Raw genomic sequence first — 24,595 nt, 5'->3', positions numbered from 1 at the left:
TGATGAGATAATATGGTCTAGTATGCCAACATAAATCACAGGTACCCGTGTACCTGGATGGCCACAGGCTGCAGAACTACAACTCCCATCAGGGCCTGCCAGCAGAGCCATGATGGGAGTTGTACTTCTGCAACCTGGATGGCCACAGGCTGCAGAACTACAACTCCCATCATGGCCTGTCAGCAAGGCATGATGGGAGTTGTACGTCTGCAACCTGGATGGCCACAGACTGCAGAACTACAACTCCCATCATGGCCTGCCAGCAGAGCCATGATGGGAGTTGTACTTCTGCAACCTGGATGGCCACAGGCTGCAGAACTGCAACTCCCATCATGGCCTGCCAGCAGAGCATGGTGGGAGTAGTAGTCCTAAGGGGTAATCTCACCTGTCCTGGATCCTGCTCTGTCGGGGCCGCGAGGTTGGCGTCCGGGTCCGGGTCAGAGTGCAGTGCTGAGGTCCGGGCAGCGGCGGCGGTCGGAGGTGCGGAGCATCCGGCAGGCCGCCCGGTGGTGAGTTCCCGGGGGGGCGGGGGGGGGGGGGGCGGGAGAGGGTCAGATGACAGAGAGCCAGAGTTCCGGTGGTGAGTGGCGGCGGGGGGCGGGGCGGGGTGGGGGGGGGGTGTTAGTGTGCGGTGCGTTGCGGTGCGGGGGGGATGGGGGTGTGCGGGTGATCGGACGGCGGCCGGGGCTGGCTCTCTACCAGTCCGGAATCGCGGGCACTTTCCTGATATACATCAGGAAAATGCCCGTGATTCCGGCGCTCCCATAGACTTCTATGGGGGCGTCCGTGCCGGATTTCCGGACGAAAATAGGACAGGATCTAAAAAATCCGGTCCTATTTTCCGGAACGGACACCCTTCCGGAAAAATCCGGAAGGGTGTCCGTGTCTAATGTTAGCCTATGAGTCCGGAAATCCGTCCGGATTTCCTGATAGGAAATCCGGACAGATTTTTCCGGACGTGTGAAGGGGGCCTAAGTGTAAATTGTAGCTGGATGAAGTACATAGTGATGAGCTTCACTCCCTGACTGATCCGGTGTATACAGTATGTGTATAGGGGGCTTATATATGTACAGTATGTGTATAGAGGACCTATATAATATGCACAGTATGTGTATGGGTTACTTATATAATATGTACAGTATGTGTATAGGGGGCCTATATATGTACAGTATGTGTATAGGGGGCTTATATATGTACAGTATGTGTATAGGGGACCAGTATAATATGTACAGTATGTGTATAGGGGACCAGTATAATATGTACAGTATGTGTATAGGGGACCAGTATAATATGTACAGTATGTGTATAGGGGGCCTATATAATATGTACAGTATGTGTATATGGGGCCTATATAATATGTACAGTATGTGTATAGGGGACCAGTACAATATGTACAGTATGTGTATAGGGGACCAGTATAATATGTACAGTATGTGTATAGGGGTACTTATATAATATGTAAAGTATGTGTATAGGGGGCTTATATAATATGTACAGTATGTGTATAGGGGGCCTATATAATATGTACAGTATGTGTATAGAGGACCTATATAATATGTACAGTATGTGTATAGGGGACCTATATAATATGTACAGTATGTGTATAGGGGACCTATATAATATGTACAGTATGTGTATATTGGGCTTATATATGTACAGTATGTGTATAGGGGGCGCTATAATATGTACAGTATGTGTATAGGGGACCTATATAATATGTACAGTATGTGTATAGGGGACCTATATAATATGTACAGTATGTGTATAGGGGACCAGTATAATATGTACAGTATGTGTATAGGGGACCAGTATAATATGTACAGTATGTGTATTGGGTACTTATATAATATGTACAGTATGTGTATATGGGGCTTATATACTATGTACAGTATGTGTACAGGGGGCCTATATAATATGTACAGTATGTGTATAGGGGACCTATATACTATGTTCAGTACGTGTACAGGGGGCCTATATAATATGTACAGTATGTGTATGGGGGCCTATATAATATGTACAGTATGTGTATAGGGGACCAGTATAATAGGTACAGTATGTGTATAGGGGAGTTATATATTATGTACAGTGTGTATATGGTACAGTATGTGTATATGGGGCTTATATACTATGTACAGTATGTGTATGGCGTACTTATATAATATGTACAGTATGTGTATGGGGGCCTATATAATATGTACAGTATGTGTATGGGGGCCTATATAATATGTACAGTATGTGTATAGGGGACCAGTATAATATGTACAGTATGTGTATAGGGGACCAGTATAATAGGTACAGTATGGGGTACTTATATAATATGATGCCATCTGTCAGAGTTTGTATGTTCTCTCCGTGTTTGCGGGGGTCGCCTCGGGTTGCTTCAGTTTCCTCCCACACCCAGATAGTACAGATAGGTGAATATAGATTGTGATCCCTAATGGGAACATAGACATAAACTGACCAGCTATGTACACTGCTGCGGAGTCAGTTGCCGCTATACAGTTATAAGCATTACACACATTATACCATAGGCAGCTATGTAAGATATTGAGCGTCTGGTGAACGGCCTCTATGGGCTTCATGAATTAGGCCTCGGCCCCTCCATTCCTACAGCCGCTCATACAGTCATTAATATTATCCAGCCAATCGCATCGCTCGCTCCCTAATCATTCAAAGTTCCCGTCTATCCTGGATCTCAGACCCCGTCTTCTCTCTCCGTGCGCTCACATCTCCCGGGCCGCCATTGATTTTCTCACCAGCCATGAATTCACGGGCTGGAAATGACGGCCGGACTTATTATCATAACATTTGCTTATCGCCAACAATTGATTTACTCCTTTTCATCTACTTTTATTCTCTCGTCCCCACATTAAGCGCTTGTTCTCTGTTGTAGATGAAATTAACTAAGGAACTGGAGAGGACTGCGCGCCGCTGTAATCCGGCTTGAAAAATGAGCGTCATAATAGCCCCATTATCCATCCGCAGCCCCGCCATATATTACTGCGTACACTGTGTTACTGCAAGGAGTGACAGCAGATAGCGGGTGAGGGGCTGCCGCCTGTATATGGGGTCTATGCAGAACAGGAGGAGCTAGTGGGGGGGCTCATCTGTAATATTCTATGGGGCTCACAGCGATGGGCTCCTGTCTGTATGTTGAGGGGCTCTATGGCTGCCCCTATTCCTCCTCTATCCCGCATACACTTGCATGCTGAGCTTCCATGATCGTGCTTATCTACACTCCCCTGGCCCCTCCAGACTCTCCTGTTGTCCCCAAGACTACCGCCCCCTCCCCCTCCCTACTCCTTTGTCCTCTCCAGACTCCTCGGTCACCTCTAGACTCCTGTGTTTGTGGTTCCCTTAAGTTTTTATACCACCCAGGTAAATAACTCTCTCAGGTGTCACACCAAGTACTGTTAGCTGCAATCTCCACTGCGGCCACTAGGTGTCTCACTCCCTCTGTGCACAGCTGCAGTCTATGTGGAAAGGTTTAGCTCTGTTTGTATGTTTGCCTAACTGTACACCTCTACCCTCTCTCTACACTTCCTGTCACATGACCCTATATAAGGTAGGGGCTTCCTGTGCAGTCCAGTTAGTTCAGGCAGTGTTCAGTTCAGGAGTCTGGAGACATCAGTCTAGTTCTAGGCCTAAGAGCCAGTATGCAGTGCTGAACCCTAGAGGTGGGGTAACCGGACACTAGGACCACTCTTGTCTACACCAAGGATATTCAAGTCATGACATTCACCCCCAAAGGAAAGGCAGAGGGACTGATCCCCAGTGAAGCAAAGTGCACTAAGCTGAAGTACTGTACTGACACTATGCTCGACTATGTGGGGGAACCTTCACTAGTTGTCTCCACCTAGAGACAAAGGCCTAGGACTCGTACTATCAGACAAAGCGGTCACCGAGACTGTGTAGGCATAAGGTGGTCAGACATATCGAAATGTGAGCATGAGGATCCTCTCACCCAGTACACTATCTTCAACACACATCCTGGCAGAGTACTGGTCCTACCCTTTTTCTTCTAACTTCTACCTCAAGTGTCTGTCTGATGAGTATTTCTGTATTTTTGCACCAGCACCTGTGAGCAGTATTGTTACTCTGTATTGTTATTTTGTATTGTACTGAAGCTGTTTCGAATAATGTTACACCACTGTTGCACCTGCACCACCCACCCATTCTGCTAAGGTCCGGTGCCCGTGTGTCCGGGGTGGGTACTACCACTCCTGGCCACTGTGACAAGTTACCCCCAAAACACCAGAGATCACCAGCTGGTGCAACACCAGTATCCAGGGCCCCGGGCCACAGACTACTCTGTACTATCTCAGCTCCCCTCTCTTCATTCAGACTCCTCTGTACTCTCCAGACTTCTTTATCCTCTTCCAGACTCCTCTGTACTCTCCAGACTTCTTTATCCTCTTCCAGACTCCTCTGTACTCTCCAGACATCTTTATCCTCTTCCAGACTCCTCTGTACTCTCCAGACCCCTCTGATCTCTCTTTCAGACTCCTCTGTACTCTCCAGACTACTTTATCCTCTTCCAGACTCCTCTGTACTCTCCAGACCCCTCTGATCTCTCTTTCAGACTCCTCTGTACTCTCCAGACCCCTCTGATCTCTCTTTCAGACTCCTCTGTACTCTCCAGACTTCTTTATCCTCTTCCAGACTCCTCTGTACTCTCCAGACTACTTTATCCTCTTCCAGACTCCTCTGTACTCTCCAGACTTCTTTATCCTCTTTCAGACTCCTCTGTACTCTCCAGACTTCTTTATCCTCTTCCAGACTCCTCTGTACTCTCCAGACTACTTTATCCTCTTCCAGACTCCTCTGTACTCTCCAGACTACTTTATCCTCTTCCAGACTCCTCTGTACTCTCCAGACTTCTTTATCCTCTTTCAGACTCCTCTGTACTCTCCAGACCCCTCTGATCTCTCTTTCAGACTTCTCTGTATACTCTCAAGACTTCTTTATCCTCTTCCAGACTCCTCTGTCTCTTTTAGACCCCCCTGTCTCCCCCCTTGATTGATCGGGCACGTCCTTGTGTGGAGAGGAGACCATTATGTGCTCACTATTAGTAGGGGGCAGCTCAGCATAATTCTCCTTTCCCTTTTTTTGCTCCGGCATGGAAAGTTTTCCAGACAACCCCTTTAAGGTTCCCATAGACATTAGAAAAACAGTGGCTGAACCCATTGACTTCCTTGTGCCTTGTGTATGGCGGCCTCCCTCTTGAGCTGGAGGGTCTTCTTGTGTGTGTATTTCTATCATCCCTGGGGGTCCTTATAACGTCCTCACATCTTATATCTCCGTACAGTGTGATGTCTGAGGAAGCAGAAATAATTTGTGTAGTCGCTGACTGTACACGACCAGGGGCTGCTGGCTGGTGGCCATAAATTACCAGGGGTGAAGGAACAGATGAATATTCCAGCACAGATAAGTCCTGGACGGGAGTGCGGAGAATGTGCCGGCTCATCAGATCGCGCCAGCCGCGCACCGGCCACCACCACTCCCCGCCGTGATTTATAACACTTAATAAGAATGCTAAAGCAATTATTTGTCTATTTTGATATTATTGATCGCTCTTCAAAAGCTTCGCTGGAGAAAAGACGGGAGAAGCCGCCGACTCACAGCGAGAAGGGACGGCGCTTCATTCATCGCGACTTCACCGCGTGCGTCTCCCCTGCAGTCACATCCACAACAATACAAGGTGAGAAGGCGAGAAGAAGAACCTTAATAGAAGATTTACAAACCAAAAAACACAGCGCCAAGGCGGAAAGGTCCTGCTCTGTGTGAGTTTATGTTCCGTGATTTGTTGCAGCAGATAATAAAATATAAGTGATGGGAGAAGATACCGGAGCTGTTTATTCAGGAGCATGGTGTATCTCTATTTATCTCCCTATACCTCTGTGTATCACGCTGTATCTCCATGTATCTCAGTACACCTCTGTGTATCATGCTATATCTTCATGTAACTCACTATACTTCTGTGTGAATAAGTTTGTAGAGTACGTGGCAGCTGGACACTGTTAGGTATATATATGACTTGGCTTTAGACCTGAAGGTTCTCAACAAGAGATAGCTGTAACCACCTTGGGAGTGGTGATAGAAAATGCCTGCTTCCACAGGGATGAACATCCGCCTTGGCTATCCTGTAGGCACTGAGTGACACAGGATCAGGAATGCAGGTCCCAAATCCAGGTAAACTTGCCGTCGGGGTGACCTTTCAGGAATACTAGTGACTTGCAGCAGAGTCTCGGCTTGAATAGTACACTTACCTAGCTGCTGGCCTGACTTAACTAAAGACAAATGCTCTAGTAAACTCCTCCAATAGCCCCTCTGTGTGGATGAGGTTATCCCCTATCTCTTTGACTCCACTAGGGTTGTTTTAGCCAGACATAGCTAGCTCTGGAACTCTTCTTGTATACTGGATAACTCACTGGAACCTCACTGGTCTACACTCTCCTTCTCAGACTGGGCAGCTCGGACTAACTGAAACTGAAGCTTCTTTACCCCATATCCCCGGGGAGCTTTTCTATACACAGGCTCCTCTCCTCCTATAAGTGGGCCCCTCTCCTCCTATACGTCTGCTCTTCTCCTCCTAAACGTGAGCCCCTCTCCTCCTATATGTAAGTCCCTCTCCTCCTATACGTCTGCTCTTCTCCTCCTATACATGAGCCCCTCTCCTCCTATACGTGGGCCCCTCTCCTCCTATACGTCTGCTCTTCTCCTCCTATACATGAGCCCCTCTCCTCCTATACGTGGGCCCCTCTCCTCCTATACGTGGGCCCCTCTCCTCCTATTTGTGAGCCCCTCTCCTCCTATACGTGGGCCCCTCTCCTCCTATACGTGAGCCCCTCTCCTCCTATACGTCTGCTCTTCTCCTCCTATACGTGGGCTCTTCTCCTCCTATACGTGGGCTCCTCTCCTCCTATACGTGGGCTCCTTTTCTCATGCGTGGGCTTTCCCCTCCTATACATGGGCTCCCCTCCTCATATAAATTTTCTCCAGTCCCTCTATACATGGGCTCTACTCCCCTCCTCCTATATGTGTTCTTCAGTCCTCCTATACATGGGCTCTCTCCTCCTATACATGGACTCCTCTCCTCCTATACGTGGACCCCTCTCCGCCTATACGTGGGCCCCTCTCCTCCTATACGTGGGCTCCCCTCCTCCTATATGTGTTCTCCAGTCCTCCTATACGTGGGCTCCTCTTCCCCTATACGTGGGCTTTCCCCTCCTATACATGGGCTCTACTCCCCTCCTCCTATATGTGTTCTTCAGTCCTCCTATACATGGGCTCTCTCCTCCTATACATGGACTCCTCTCCTCCTATACGTGGACCCCTCTCCGCCTATACGTGGGCCCCTCTCCTCCTATACGTGGGCTCCCCTCCTCCTATATGTGTTCTCCAGTCCTCCTATACGTGGGCTCCTCTTCCCCTATACGTGGGCTTTCCCCTCCTATACATGGGCTCTACTCCCCTCCTCCTATATGTGTTCTCCAGTCCTCCTATACACGGGCTCTCTCCTCCTATACATGTGCTCTACTCCCCTCCTCCTATATGTGTTCTCCAGTCCTCCTATACACAGGCTTTCCCCTCCTATACATGTGCTCCCCTCCTCCTATACGTGTTCTCCAGTCCTCCTATACATGGGCTCCCCTCCTCCTATACATGTGCTCTACTCCCCTCCTCCTATATGTGTTCTCCAGTCCTCCTATACACGTGCTCTCTCCTCCTATACGTGGGCTCCTCTTCTCCTATACATGGGCTCTACTCCCCTCCTCCTATATGTGTTCTCCAGTCCTCCTATACACAGGCTTTCTCCTCCTATACGTGTGCTTCTCTTCTCCTTTACATGGGCTCTACTCCCCTCCTCCTATATGTGTTCTCCAGTCCTCCTATACATGGGCTCTACTCCCCTCCTCGTATATGTGTTCTCCAGTCCTCCTATACATGGGCTCTACTCCCCTCCTCGTATATGTGTTCTCCAGTCCTCCTATACATGGGCTCTACTCCCCTCCTCCTATATGTGTTCTCCAGTCCTCCTATACACGGGCTCTCTCCTCCTATACGTGGGCTCCTCTTCTCCTTTACATGGGCTCTACTCCCCTCCTCCTATATGTGTTCTCCAGTCCTCCTATACATGGGCTCTACTCCCCTCCTCCTATATGTGTTCTCCAGTCCTCCTATACATGGGCTCTACTCCCCTCCTCCTATATGTGTTCTCCAGTCCTCCTATACACGGGCTCTACTCCCCTCCTCCTATATGTGTTCTCCAGTCCTCCTATACACGGGCTCTCTCCTCCTATACGTGGGCTCCTCTTCTCCTTTACATGGGCTCTACTCCCCTCCTCGTATATGTGTTCTCCAGTCCTCCTATACATGGGCTCTACTCCCCTCCTCCTATATGTGTTCTCCAGTCCTCCTATACATGGGCTCTACTCCTCTTCTCTTCATGGTCACATCTCATGCAGCAGCTAAATCTCCATCTTCCCACTACAAGTCATGGAAACTTTTATGGCCGTGAAAACTTTACAAAATTGATTTCATTTCTTTTTTTATCAGATTGTTGCAGAATGACCCCCTTATCGGCCTCCTCCGTACTGTATATATCAGGGGGTGTAACTATCCTACATGTAATGTATAGGAATGGAGCCGCGCGGCGGGAGAGAGGTGTGAGTGACAGTCAGCCATCCGGCCTCATCCATCATCTCCAGCTCATCATGGATGGATGGATGCTATGTGATACACTCTACGTCTCATCACGCTCCGGTGAACGTCTGCTCTAGATACATTATTACCATGTTAATGCGACTCTATCATCATTTGTTGCATCTAATGGGATCTGAATGACACTTAGATAATCGGGGAGCTCGGGATTATTAAGCATTTATGAGCAATAGAAAATAGAAGATTTTCTAATAACCCATAACCCAACCCTTGTGGGCTCCATCCGTATACCCTGCACCAGCAGAGCATGTACTGTATAACAATGAGCGCCAGCTCCGATGCGTCAGGGCGAGAAACAGGAAATGCTCTTCCCCTCCGTATAGTCAATGTTACCAGTAGTGATACAACAATAGTGAGACCCCCAATAGTAAGACCCCAATAGTGATACTCCAATAGTGATACCTTAATAGTGATACTCCAATAGTAAGACCCCCAATAGTGATACTCCAATAGTGAGACCCCAATAGTGATAGCTTAATAGTGATACACCAATAGTAAGACCCCCAATAGTAAGACCCCAATAGTGATACTCCAATAGTGATACTCCAATAGTAAGACCCCCAATAGTGATACACCAATAGTGAGACCCCAATAGTGATACCTTAATAGTGATACTCCAATAGTAAGACCCCCAATAGTGATACTCCAATAGTGAGACCCCAATAGTGATAGCTTAATAGTGATACACCAATAGTAAGACCCCCAATAGTAAGACCCCAATAGTGATACTCCAATAGTAAGACCCCCAATAGTGATACTCCAATAGTGATACTCCAATAGTAAGACCCCCAATAGTGATACTCCAATAGTGAGACCCCAATCGTGATAGCTTAATAGTGATACTCCAGTAGTGAGACCCCCAATAGTAAGACCCCAATAGTGATACTCCAATAGTAAGACCCCCAATAGTGATACTCCAATAGTGATACTCCAATAGTAAGACCCCCAATAGTGATACTCCAATAGTGAGACCCCAATCGTGATAGCTTAATAGTGATACTCCAGTAGTGAGACCGTTGATTCTGGACAGAGAGCACATGTCGCTGTCCATGGTTCTGAACGTCTCCACACTCAGCTCCATGTATAGGATGTACACAGCAGTACCAGTATACGGACACATGTTCTTCTACATTTGCAGAACAGAGGAGCAAATGCAAAGTATAAATGAGGCGTCCTGTCAAAGAGTAACAAGGAACCTGCTTCATATTCTCTATCATCCAGAGCTTACAATTCTGATCTGATATCTGTCAGCACTCCCTTCTTTTTAAGTGTCTGCACAGAGCCTACTGTTAGGATTTCAGCATTTTCTACTTGTTCATTGTCTGCACAGAGCCTATTGTTATGGTTTCATTATTCCCTGCTTGTTCAGTGTCTGCACAGAACCTATTGTTATAGTTTTAACATTCCCTACTTGGTCAGTGTCTGAATAGAACCTATTTTTATAATTCAGTATTCCCTGCTTGTTCAGTGTCTGCACAGAGCATATTGTTATAGTTATAGCATTCCCTGCTTGTTCAGTGTCTGCATAGAACCTTTTTTTATAATTCAGTATTCCCTGCTTGTTCAGTGTCTGCACATAGCCTATTGTTATGATCTGCATCCTGGGAAGTGTCACCTTTAGACCCATTGTTACACTGTGATCTGATGGAGAAAACTCTCGGCGACTTTCACTGCCACAATCACAGTGTTCCTCTATTCTTACTAGTGAATGAAAGTGTTTAGCATGTGGGGGAGGCTGGAGGTGGAGAGGAGCGAGATCATCTATCAGGGTGAAAAATGAAGAACAATTATCCTGTCAGATTAATACAAAGAGATAAAATTAGTAAAATGCAAATGTGGCATAAATTATACAAACAAAGGGAATCCTCTGCTAGAGCGCCATCCCAAGCCGCTAAATAAAGCCGCGTACAGTAAGTGGTGACAGCGCATTAACCATCCGCCACCAGGCACCACCTGGAGGAACACAGACCCCGGGGATCATAGAGGAGGAGACACTGCACAGTGATGTCACCGCATATCACCTGTATGATGTCACCGTATAATATCACCTGTATGATGTCACCGTATAATATCACCTGTATGATGTCACCGTATAATATCACCTGTATGATGTCACTGTATAATATCACCTGTATGATGTCACCGCATTATATCACCTGTATGATGTCACCGCATAATATCACCTGTATGATGTCACCGTATAATATCACCTGTATGATGTCACTGTATAATATCACCTGTATGATGTCACCGCATAATATCACTTGTATGATGTCACCGTATAATATCACCTGTATGATGTCACCGCATAATATCACCTGTATGATGTCACCGTATAATATCACCTGTATGATGTCACCGCATTATATCACCTGTATGATGTCACCGTATAATATCACCTGTATGATGTCACCGCATTATATCACCTTTATGATGTCACCGCATTATATCACCTGTATGATGTCACCGTATAATATCACCTGTATGATGTCACCACATAATATCACCTGTATGATGTCACCGCATAATATCACCTGTATGATGTCACCGCATATCACCTGTATGATGTCACCGCATAATATCACCTGTATGATGTCACCGCATAATATCACCTGTATGATGTCACCGTATAATATCACCTGTATGATGTCACCATATAATATCACCTGTATGATGTCACTGTATAATATCACCTGTATGATGTCACCGTATAATATCACCTGTATGATGTCACCGTATAATATCACCTGTATGATGTCACTGCATAATATCACCTGTATGATGTCACCATATAATATCACCTGTATGATGTCACCGTATAATATCATCTGTATGATGTCACCGCATAATATCACCTGTATGATGTCACCGCATAATATCACCTGTATGATGTCACCACATAATATCACCTGTATGATGTCACCATATAATATCACCTGTATGATGTCACCGTATAATATCATCTGTATGATGTCACCGCATAATATCACCTGTATGATGTCACCGTATAATATCACCTGTATGATGTCACCGCATAATATCACCTGTATGATGTCACTGCATAATATCTCCTGTATTATGTCACCGCATAATATCACCTGTATGATGTCACCGCATAATATCACCTGTATGATGTCACCGTATAATATCACCTGTATGATGTCACCACATAATATCACCTGTATGATGTCACTGTATAATATCACCTGTATGATGTCACCGTATAATATTACCTGTATGATGTCACCGCATAATATCACCTGTATGATGTCACCGTATAATATCACCTGTATGATGTCACCGCATAATATCACCTGTATGATGTCACCGTATAATATCACCTGTATGATGTCACTGCATAATATCACCTGTATGATGTCACCATATAATATCACCTGTATGATGTCACCGCATAATATCACCTGTATGATGTCACCGTATAATATCACCTGTATGATGTCACCGCATAATATCACCTGTATATATATATATATATATATATATATATATATATATATATATATATGTACAGTACACTTTGCTTTAGATATTCAGCTGGATACATATAGTCAGATCAGTCGGAAATCTCCCATCCAGATATATAAGGATTTGACACTGTTGACTTGCCAGTACATTAGATTATGTTACTGATATGTTATATGTCATCTCCATGGTGTTTCTTAGTTTGGGGGGTGTAGGTGCAGATACCCCCCCCTCCCCCGCACAGGACGCTGTGACATTCCGGGTGGGTATTACAGATGGATACATTGTTGCCAGTCACATGCTGCTGTGGATAGAAGCTTCTCGCCCTCCGGGTTATCCTTCCTGCGGCTGCACATCGCTCAGCGCCTGAAGGTCGGCTGAAGGTTCCCGTCTCCCGGCTGCTCAATCAGGGGGGCGCCGGTTCTGACCCGGCCATGAATTACCTGTTGTGATTGAAAAGCAAATCACCTCTAACACGGCGTATTGATCTGAATGAAACTTGGCAACTAATAACTTGTGCTCCCCTGTGAGCCGTCTGCCCAACGCCGGACTTTATATTTTATTCATGTAGTGAAAATAAATGTCAAGTAAAAATAAAAAATAACAAGTGTCCGACCCTCTAAGGGCGAGAATTACCGAGCGACGGCAAAAGAAGCGGGAGAGCTAAGAGATAAGGAGCTGCCAGGCTGTCGATACTGTGTGCAGTCCATTAAATGAGGAGACCCCGCGGCATGTTATGTGCCCCCCGATACAGAGAGGGCAAAAGTCACCAAGGCGGGGGGGGGGTCATTAATAATTAAAGGGCCAGTCCATCATAAATGAAGCTTAATCACTGCAGAATAGAAAGTTCTGCAACTTCCTGATCTACTTCTTTTAGTTGTTGGAGAGGATGATGGCAGGGGGATGCTCAGTGTCCCTCCAGTGCCCTGTGTCCCTCAGTGTCCCTCCAGTGCCCTGTGTCCCTCAGTGTCCCCCTGCCATCATCCTCTCCAGCAGCCACAGCCCGCACAGCTCTGGGAGTCGGGTCGTGACATCACCATGTTATCCAGGAAGTGACATCACCGTGTTATCCAGGAAGTGACATCACTGTGTTATCCAGGAAGTGACATCACCATGTTATCCAGGGAGTGACATCACCGTGTTATCCAGGAAGTGACATCACTGTGTTATCCAGGAAGTGACGTCACCGTGTTATCCAGGAAGTGACATCACCATGTTATCCAGGAAGTGACATCACCGTGTTATCCAGAAAACTACATCACCGTGTTATCCAGAAAGTGACATCACCGTGTTATCCAGAAAGTGACATCACCGTGTTATCCAGGAAGTGACATCACCGTGTTATCCAGGAAGTGACATCACCGTGTTATCCAGGAAGTGACATCACCGTGTTATCCAGAAAACTACATCACCGTGTTATCCAGAAAGTGACATCACCGTGTTATCCAGAAAGTGACATCACCGTGTTATCCAGGAAGTGACATCACCATGTTATCCAGGAAGTGACATCACTGTGTTATCCAGAAAGTGACATCACCATGTTATTCAGGAAGTGACATCACCGTGTTATCCAGAAAGTGACCTCACCATGTTATCCAGGAAGTGACATCACCATGTTATCCAGGAAGTGACATCACCATGTTTTCCAGGAAGTGAAGCCTTGATGCAGTAGTAAGTGCAGGAAAAAGCACTTTATAAGCATTTCCCATAATAAGTGTATATTGGGGATTGGTATAACTTTGGGGGGCAATACAATACTTTAATAAAAATTCTCGCCAGACTTTTCCTTTAACCCTTAGACAACCTAGGATGTACTGGTACTGTCCTGAGCTATGAAGTGTGCTCTGGAGCGGAGCGCGCTTCATAGCAGGTGGGGGCCGGCTGCAGTGAGCGGCCGGCGCCTCACCATTAATGACAGGCTGCAGCGACTGCAGCTTGTCATTAACTCCTTAAACACCTATGGCATAGCAGTGATCAGTGTAGTAAATGAAAGTAATGAATGTACAAGTCCCCCAAAGGGACTTAAAATGTGGGGGAAAAAAAGAAGTTAAAATCACTAATACACTACCACAAAGCCCCTCCCCCAATAAAACCTGAAATCACCCCCCCATCCCATTATATAAGTAAAACATATAAAAAAAAAAAAATAAAAAAACATATAGTATACTGTAGCGTGCGTAATTGTCCAATCTAATAAAACCTAACAAGCGTCATTGCGAAAAGAGGGGAAAAAGTGCGCGGATTACCGATTTTATGTTACATTATATATAAAAAAAATCAATAAAAAGTGATCAAAACGTCCGATCTTCACAAATATGGTATTAATAAAAAGATCATGGTGGAAAAAATGACACCACATAGCGTCACAATAGGCCCATTTTATTAATAAGTAATTGCCAAAAAAAAAGTATTTCATTAAAAATATATATAACATTAGAACCTGCATATGGTTGTGTTCGGACCATATAGTGCATTACGTAGACACCGGAACCCCCCAAACGTTACCATATTGCATTCTTTTTTACGATTTCACCAATTTATATCTTCATAAATAATATATTTGGGATTCCCTCATACATGTTATGGTAGAATGAAAGACGCCATTACAAAGTACACCTATTCCTGTAACAAATAAGCCATTACTTGGCCTGTAGATAGAAAACTGAAAGTGCTGGAGCTCTTAGAAGGGGAGGAGGAAAAACGAAAGCGCAAAGATCAAAATTTGTGCGGTCCACTGGGTCATTTTGGGCCTGGTCCTCAAAGGGTTAATGGGGAAGAGGTTATCTCTAGAGATGAGCGAACCGGGTTCGGGTTTGAGTTGATCCGAACCCAAACGATTGGCATGGAAAACATGGATGCAGCCAATGACTATATCCATGATTTCCACATAGCCTTAGGGCTTTATCCAACTTCAGCAGCCACCGCTAATCAAATGCCGAAAGTTCGGGTTCGGATCGACTCAAGCATGCTCCAGGTTCCCTCATCTCTAGTTATCTCCCCATTAGAAGTCTGGTGATTTCTAAAAGCCGTCAGCCAGCAGGGGAGGGAGGAAATTGATTATAAGTGACAACTTTCCTCTCCCCGTGCCTGTAGCGAGCGTCGGGAGTGGCCTTGGGACCCATCTTGGATCTACAAGGCATCCACTCCATGACCTGGCTGATGGACTTGCCGCTCAGCCAGTCAGTGACTAGGGTGGGATGATTGGCTGAGCGGGCTGTCCATCAGCCGGGACAGGCATTTTCCCATGAGTCGGGACGTTTTAACAACTCGGGGGAAATTGCCTTCTGTGAGGGTCTCGAGGCTGCTCCGGCCACTGACCGCAGGTACTGGGAGAGATAGGTAACTAGATAATCCCCTCCATTAGGTAGAAGCCCCCAGTAGGTGAATAATTCCCTTCATTAGGTAGAGGTAGTAAGTAGAAATTTAGGTAGATCATTCAGTAGACGCCTTCGGTAGGTGGATAATCTCTCCCCAATTAGGTAGTTTTCTCCAGAAGGCGGATAACCCCCCATCCCCCCACCCCAACTGGCAGAAGGCCCCAGTAAGTAGAATCTCCCCACTGGGGTATGACTGTACCCCTATATGCAGTAAGAAGATGAGCAGTTGACGATGACTTTGTTCATTGCTAATAATTCAACACATGACATGAACAGTGACACTTTTGTATTAGCAGCCATCTCCCAATGTGTAATGGAAGAAGCTCTTGTGACCCCCCACCCCCCCACGCACACACACACATCTCATCTCCTTTATTATAACACCTATTACCCCTTTATTGTTGAAGAAGTCAGTAAGACAAGAATGGACTTCCATTTCCACCTGCCCTGTGGATCTTTACTCAGTGACATGAGATGAATGATACAACCGTCTGTGCTATCACTAGTTACATTATGTTCTCTCTATAGAGAAGAACGAGTACCGCATGCCTTATCAATAGTATTAAGTGGAGTTGCCAAACTGTTCAGTGGCATCAACGATCTTCGAACCCGACCATTTAGCATTTCAATCCCAGCGTCTGGAGAAGATGCCAAAAAAACCCGGATGCAACCTATGGCTTATGGCGGTATCCATGTTTTCCAGGACAACCTAAGGCAACATCCAACTTCTCCAGATGACGGGAGTCAAATGCTGAGCGTTTGGGTTCGGAGAATGTTGGCAAACCTGACCAGTTTGGCAACTCCACTCATCATTGGTCATCAGAGCAGAAATCCTGGCACTTACTTTTTTTTTTTGGGGAGCTGCAAATATAGCAATGGATGGATCAGCAGACATTCCAAGATCAGCATTGGATCCCATGCGTGCATGCGTTCCTTTCTAGACTGCTGCACCCCACAATGCGCGGAAACATCATTGATGTGAATAACTCATTATTTAGCTCATTGTGCAGGAGGAGGGGGAGGGGGGACCTGGGGTCTCAGCTCATGAACTCCACCAGTATGACCTTCCCTCTATTGCATGCTATTAGATCACGCTTGGGTGAATTTCCCCTTTAAATCCCCGATATTCTCCTCCATTCCGCAGCTCGTTCTAATTGCCGAGCCGAGATCCTGGATGTCAAGCAAACACCGGCTGCACAGAGGTGAAAGCAAGGATGGACTGACATTTTATACGACATAAAAAAACAGCATAATTACGTCGCCCATTATGGATAGGTTAATGGAAGATTGTGGAGGAACCTGCGCAGTTCACGGCCTGACCGCCAATAACGCCAGGAAGGATATTATATTAAAATCTCACAAAATGAAGGTGGAAAAAAGGAAAGGTCGGCATTTGCAGCTTTTTCCCGTCCTCCTCGGCTGCTTCCACCTGACGCTCGGCACAGAACATTCTGGAGCTCTAATGAAATAGATAGCGGCGGATTCTGACAAGTTGGAAATGAGCACCAATCGGAAGCACTTTCCAGTGTCACAGTGACAGCCTCTTCAGCGCTAAGACATGCTAATCTCCCGCTTATAGCTATTATTGATTGACTTTTTACTCTTTTTAGAATCATTAAATGCCAGACAGGAACGACAAAATAACCCGAGTCTTTTGAAAGGGCCTTGTCTTCATAAAGAGGATTGACTGGAGGAAAATGAAGATATTTCTATGCTGTAGATTGCCTTGACATGACATGAGCCCGGGAGGGAAAAAAAACACCCAAAGGCGCCTCAGCTCCTCGTGTAATAAAACGAGCAAAAACTGCCTCCTCACCGTCTGAGCTCTTATATGGAGGGAATGGATGGGCCGCCTCCGACCTTCACAATGGGCCATACTGAGGTAGAGCTGAGGTTACAGGGGACAATAGGGACACTGCATCCCTACAATATAACAAACAAACAACATATAATAAAGGGATTGTCCTGGGGGAAATAACAATAATAATAATATGGGATGGTGGTCGTGGAGACATCACACGAGACGATTGTGTGTGATGTCATCAAAGACTGGTAATTAAAGAGAAGCCGTTCTGGTTTGGTTGGTGACATCCGGTGTTCCCAGACCTCCCAGACCATTGTCTCAGTTCCAGTCCAGCTCTTTGTTGATGCATGGGCATGGCTACGGTCCCAGCTTGACTTCTCCTGACTGATGACCTGTTCCTCGCCTTTTTTCCACTAGTTCTTGACAATGTTTGGTTGGTTGTGTTGCCATAGTGCACTTCTTCTTTGCAATGTATGGTTGGCTCTCTCACATTCTTACCCCTTTCTACTTAGTTCCGGCTACGTTTTATTTGTTCTCTTTTATCATATTTCTCTTACAGAGTTCCTGCCATGTTTGCTACCATATGGCATCCTATTCCTACCTTGCCTATGCCTAGTTCCTGCCATGTTTGGTTAGTTCTGGTACCATATTCCTACCTTACCTCTACATAGTTCCTGCCATTTTGGTTAGTTCTGGTACCATATTCCTACCTTGCCTCTACCTAGTTCCTGCCATTTTGGTTAGTTCTAGTACCATATTCCTTCCTTACCTTTACCTAGTTCCTGCCATTTTGGTTAGTTCTGGTACCATATTCCTACCGTACCTCTACCTAGTTCCTGAAATTTTGGTTAGTTCTGGTACCATATTCCTACCTTACCTCTACCCAGTTCCTACCATTTTGGTTAGTTCTGGTACCATATTCCTTCCTTACCTCTACCTAGTTTCTGCCATTTTGGTTAGTTCTGGTACCATATTCCTACCTTAAAGGGAACCTGTCACCCCCCGTGCCGGGGTGACAGGTTCCCGACCCCCCGTTAGAGACCCCTATACTTACCTCATCGCGCCGGGTCCCGCTTCTGAAGATGGTCGGGTCCCGGAGATCTCAGCCGCTGCAGCCCGGTGCGCGCGCTGAGAGATGAGTCCAACACCCATAGAGAATGACAGGAGAGTCCAGCGCTCCGTCATTCTCTATGAGTGTTGGACTCATCTGTCAGCGCGCGCGCCGGGCTGCAGCGGCTGAGATCTCCGGGACCCGACCATCTTCAGAAGCGGGACCCGGCGGGATGAGGTAAGTATAGGGGTCTCTAACGGGGGGTCGGGAACCTGTCACCCCGGCACGGGGGGTGACAGGTTCCCTTTAAGGCCCTATTCCACAGAACTTTTTCGAACGATTATCGTTCATAAAATCGTTCAAACGACCGCTCGTTAATGATATTCCTTCTGTGGAATAGCTGTAAACGAGCGAACGACAACAGCGAAATCGTCGTTGAGTCGTTCACTATTTTTTTTCAACATGTCGAAAAAAAATCGTTGGTCTTTCAACAATAATTTGCTAATTTTTTTGTTGAATAAAAAATCTTTCAGTCGTTCTTGAAATGTCTACCTACATTTCCCCACATTTTAAGCGACCATGTAACGATGTAATGACCGCAAAAAATTGTTACACTACAGATATCGTTCACATTCCCACACGTATTATGTGTTATCGTTCGCTTAAAAAAATCGTTAAGTGCTCGTTAACGAGCGGTCGTTGGAGCGAGTCTATGAACGATAAACTTTCCGTGAAATAGGGCTATTACCTCTACCTAGTTCCTGCCATTTTGGTTAGTTCTGGTACCATATTCCTACCTTACCTCTACCTAGTTTCTGCCATTTTGGTTAGTTCTGGTACCATATTCCTACCTTACCTCTACCTAGTTCCTGCCATTTTGGTTAGTTCTGGTACCATATTCCTTTCTTACCTCTACCTAGTTCCTGCCATTTTGGTTAGTTCTGATGCTGTATTCTTACATTGCCTTGACCTAGTACCTGTCATGTTAGCTGAATCTCCCATCTCTTTTACACCCTACATCTAGTTTCTTTCATGCATTTACCCCATATCTACCCTGTTTCTTCTTAACTCCCGCCATGTTTTATCCATTCTACATTCCGTGCACCTTGTAGTAGACTCTTTGAGCTTCCTTGACCAGTGGTGAGTGAACCTGGCAAACTGTTTGAGTTCAGCAATGTTATCCGAACCTGAACACTCAGCATTTGATTCCCGAAGGCTGCAGAGGTTGGATACCTTCCTAGGAAGCCCTGGAAATATAGATACAGCCTTAAGCAATAGGTTGTATCCATGTATTCCTGGCAGCCTTGAAATGGTATCCAAATTGGGGTTCCCAAACCATTGCACGTAGTCTGTTTGCGTCCTTACCTAATATCTTAATTCAAGGTTCGCCACCCTGGTCCCGGTTAATCCTTGACAATGAGTGACTGGTGGCATAATTTAATCCAGATAATAACCCCTATCGCCCACCGGCTGCATTGTGCTATGAGAACCCATGCATTATCGGACGCAGGTGCGGCGTACGCGGGGACAGTAATGATATCGTCCACGCTACGGGAGTCTTTCCTAGGGAGTTGGTTAATGATACATTTGCATATTCACAGAGCTATCATTTCGCGGCTAATGGAATCCCAATAACGTGCCATTAATGGAAGCGTCCTGTAAAGAGCGTGTCATTTTCTCATTTAGACAAAGCGCTGAGAGTAAATGGTGATCCGCCGGTGCCGAGACTCCCCTGCAGTGTAATCCTTTATAATAGACGACAAATATCATTGAAGCCGGCGACGGAGGGGACGAAAACCTATTACAGCGGTGAGCGGTGCGCCTTCCAGATACTTCTAATGTGAAAGGTATTATGTAAGTGTGTGTCTAGTGACGGCCCGGAGAGGGGGAACCGGCCGATTCTGAAGGCCGCTCAATGTTTTCTGCCACTTCTTACCTTTTAGCGAAAGGTCAACGTCTTTATGGTGAAAGTTTCTGACAAAAGTAAATTATAACAGTTATGCCATAGAAAGGACGATGGAAAGATACTCCAATGTTTAACCCTTCAGCGACTGGATAGATGGATGGTAATGATGATGGTCATGATGGGAAAAAAATGAGTCGTCCATTGTACCAATGAGCTGATGTTATTGAGCAGGGATAGGGAACCCGGGGCCCACCAGCTGTTGCAAAACTACAATTCCCATCATGCCAAGGTTTGCCATGACTGTTATAGAAGATACAAGATGATGTAAGTATTGGATGGTATCCACCAATGCAGTGTTACCAAAACTGGTTGGGAAGTAGGATGCACCAGTAAGATGCACTGGAAGCTGCCATTGCATGATGAGAGTTGTAATTTTGTAACAGCTGAAGGATCACAGGTTGGGATATAGGATGCATCTGTGGGATGCACTGAAAGCTGCCATAGGGTGTGTTCACACACAGTAGAGTTTTATTGCATTTACGCAATAAATGGTGGCTGGGTGGCAATTCAATGATCAATTACTGCAATTAAATGATGCGTACAGATTGTATTTTTAATAGAGTGACTGGCAATCTCTGCGGCCCATCAGGTACTTGCCCGTTCCACCAGATTGTCAGGCCAGGCCTACATACCATATGTTTACCCCACGACCTTATTGCTCCCGGCATAGATCAATAGCAGCACTTAGAAGCAGACAATACAGCAAGACGGCCATATACCGGACTGGTCATCTACTACTCCACAGACATAATGGCCGACACGCTCCACTAATTCAGTAATCACCAAACTACTAACAAGATCAGCGACCAATCGTCTTATGATTGGATTATACAGACGCATTACTAACAGATACATCCATAGATTGTAGATCAATATCCCCTCCCCAGGTCAATGACGGACTGACCTTCTGCTGCTTATAATGTAAAGGCGGGGGCTACAATATATCAGTCCCCCTACACCCCCAGTATGTAGAGAAGCCATTAGGCCACAGGGCAGTGTATGGGTCATGTCCAGTCCTGGAGGAGGGCCACTAATGTATACAATATATCATGATGTCTATTACAATGGAGATGAGTATGGATCTGGGCTTTCCTTACACAAGTTAAACAAGTCAATTGACTTCTATGGGGAGAGTATGGATCTGTATTAAACATTCATTTCCTCAATCCATATTTTCCCCAGAGGATTATGGACAAATAACAAGGATCTGTATTTTTAGCAGAAATTGACTTCTATGGGGAGAATACTTGTGTCCTCAATCGTTTATTTGCCATAGACTATTTGTCTTGTGCATTAAATGTATTGGCAGGCCGCCGGAGATGTGGATAAGCACTTTCTAGATGTTTTACTAGTACAAGATCCGAGGACGGGTGCGGATCTGGTGATGGTGGTGGTAGGGGTCGGGCTCTGAGGATAGTGAGGGATGGGTCGGGCTCTGATGATGGTGGGGGGATTGGGGACTGCTTTAGTGATGGTGGGTAATGGGTCCGGTTCTGGTGATGGTGGGGGGATGGGGATGGGGACGGCTCTGGTGATGGTGGGTAATGGGTCCGGTTCTGGTGGTGATGGAGGATGGGTCCAGCTCTGGTGGTGATGGAGAATGGGTATAGCTCTGGTGATGGTGGGTAATGGATCCAGCTCTGGTGGTGAAGGAGGATGGGTCCAGCTCTGGTGGTGATGGAGGATGGGTATAGCTCTGGTGATGGTGGGTAATGGATCCAGCTCTGGTGGTGATGGAGGATGGGTATAGCTCTGGTGATGGTGGAGGATGGGTCCAGCTCTGGTGGTGATGGAGGATGGGTCCAGCTCTGGTGGTGAAGGAGGATGGGTCCAGCTCTGGTGGTGAAGGAGGATGGGTCCAGCTCTGGTGGTGAAGGAGGATGGGTCCAGCTCTGGTGATGGTGGGTAATAGGTCCGGTTCTGGTGGTGATGGAGGATGGGTCCAGCTCTGGTGGTGAAGGAGGATGGGTCCAGCTCTGGTGATGGTGGGTAATAGGTCCGGTTCTGGTGGTGATGGAGGATGGGTCCAGCTCTGGTGGTGATGGAGGATGGGTATAGCTCTGGTGATGGTGGGTAATGGGTCCGGTTCTGGTGGTGATGGAGGATGGGTCCAGCTCTGGTAGTGATGGAGGATGGGTCCAGCTCTGGTGATGGTGGGTAATAGGTCCGGTTCTGGTGGTGATGGAGGATGGGTCCAGCTCTGGTAGTGATGGAGGATGGGTCCAGCTCTGGCTATGGTGAAGGTTATCCACAGTGACCCGGGTAAAGCAATGCCCCCCCCCCCCCCCCCCCGATGGTCACATCAGGATCCCAATGCTTGACTGCACGTTCCGCTCTGTAACAGATGATATATAGAGAGATGTGCGAGGACGAGGATTAACACATCTTCACAATGACAGAAGTTCTTACATTTCCAGCATCACTCTCATTTTTCATGCGGCCGGTAGAGAAACCTGCAAGTTACAAAAGAAACTCATTTTCTTTGCGGTGATGGAAAATGTGAAGGAGACTCAGATATCGCTCAGCCACAATTCTACCGCTATATATGGGGCAATGTCTGAGAGGGGAAGATCATCAGGAGCGCAGACACTCCATACAGAACCATGTAATACACATGATATAATATGATAGAGAATGGTATAAATACAAAGGGCTGAATACTATTGTTCTCACTATGATAAAGGTGAGTGCAGGGAGGAGACAGGGAGGACTGTGCAGCTGTAACTGTATGACCACACAGTTCTCTCTATGATCATAGAGATCAGTGCAGGGAGGGGATAGAGAGGACTGTGCAGCTGTAACTGTATGACCACACAGTTCTCTCTATGATCATAGAGATGAGTGCAGGGAGGGGATAGAGAGGACTGTGCAGCTGTATCTGTATAACCACACAGTTCTCTCTATGATCATAGAGATGTGTGTGGGTAATTTAGCTGCTGTACCCTGCTCCAGCCACTAGGTGTCTCACTCCCCCTGTGCACAGCTGCAGTACAGGTAGGAAGGTTTAGCCTGTTCTCACTCTCTCTTACACACAGTTACTGTCACACAACCCTATATAAGTTAGGGGGCTTCCTGGTTAGCTCAGTTTAAAGAGTAGTTTTAAATATAGAGAAGTTCAGAACAAGTTCCAGTGTGAGAAACTACAGCAGCCATGCGCTGCTGAACCCAACCCTGGGTTACCCGGAGTTACAGGAGTATCCTTTTGTCTATGCCGTGAATCTTCACTTCAGGACAGTCATCCCCTAGAGAGAAAAGGCAGAGGGACTGATCTGCAGTACAGCACAGATGCAAGTTAGCCACTCTCTACTGACTGCGCTCAACTACAAAGGAAAGCTTCTACTAGTTAGCTTCAACCAGAGACCTGGGACTCGTACTATCTCGCAGGGTGGAAACATTTATCTAAACGGGGTCTGCTGCCTGTGTGTGCGGGGAGGGGTACTACCTACTCCTGGGGGGAGTAGTTGCAGGAGATGAGTATATGCAGGTCTTGTATCCTGCACACCGTTCTTGTATATTCCAGATTCAGCAGACAGCACCAGGGAGGAGGAATCTTTGAGGAGAAGTCTGTGATCCGGTGAGGGAAGCGTCTGGGTGGCGCGCGGCGCTCTCCATGTAATTGCGCAGGGAGGATGGAGATCATCTGTTCTGGGAGCAGCTAATCAATGGCTGATGAAGATTCTCTCTGAATTATCTTCAGATGAAATTAGTCAGGGTAAAGCAGCGCCTCCTCTAATTCCCCCGGCAAGGATTTGCTGGAGATTACAACGCCAAAGATCAACGGCGCCATTTGCAGGAAACAATATTAACAAAATGGAGGAAAAGCTCAACCCTGTGTGATACCAGACTTCACAATGAGCCTCAATAAACCTGTAAAAGAAGAGAGGCAATAAATCCAGAGTCACAGGGTACAGATATTCTGATCGGGTGGTGGGAAATATTTGGTGTCTGTGAATCCAGGTCCATAGACCCGAACCTACAAGACTGGCGGCCAACTGATAACTAGTAACATCGTTACCAATCCACCTTAAACCACCATTACCCCCAGCCGCCCCCACCAGCTCAGCAGCACCAGAAGTGCAGGAGCAGGGACTCCAGTCAGTGACTATATACAGTGCTGCCGCTTACCTCTCTATGTACAGGAGCAGGGACTGTATATAGTGCTGCCACTTACCTCTCAGTGTACAGGAGCA

General features: G+C 46.4%; 1 long non-coding RNA gene across 1 annotated transcript in view; it reads left to right on the top strand.

Annotated features, from left to right (window-relative positions):
* LOC138771436 (uncharacterized) overlaps nt 1-5,514 on the top strand; it is a 42,513-nt gene extending 36,999 nt beyond the window's left edge. The window contains exon 3 of the long non-coding RNA XR_011359615.1: nt 5,309-5,514. This is a non-coding gene — a long non-coding RNA (uncharacterized lncRNA). The remainder of the gene's footprint in view (nt 1-5,308) is intronic.
* The last annotated feature ends 19,081 nt before the right edge of the window (nt 5,515-24,595 follow it).

This window comes from Dendropsophus ebraccatus, chromosome 13 (genome assembly GCF_027789765.1).
Source record: "Dendropsophus ebraccatus isolate aDenEbr1 chromosome 13, aDenEbr1.pat, whole genome shotgun sequence".
NCBI classification, from domain to species: domain Eukaryota; kingdom Metazoa; phylum Chordata; class Amphibia; order Anura; family Hylidae; genus Dendropsophus; species Dendropsophus ebraccatus.
The sequence above is the reverse complement of the archived record's forward strand: the minus strand, read 5'-3'. Positions and strand labels throughout refer to the sequence as shown.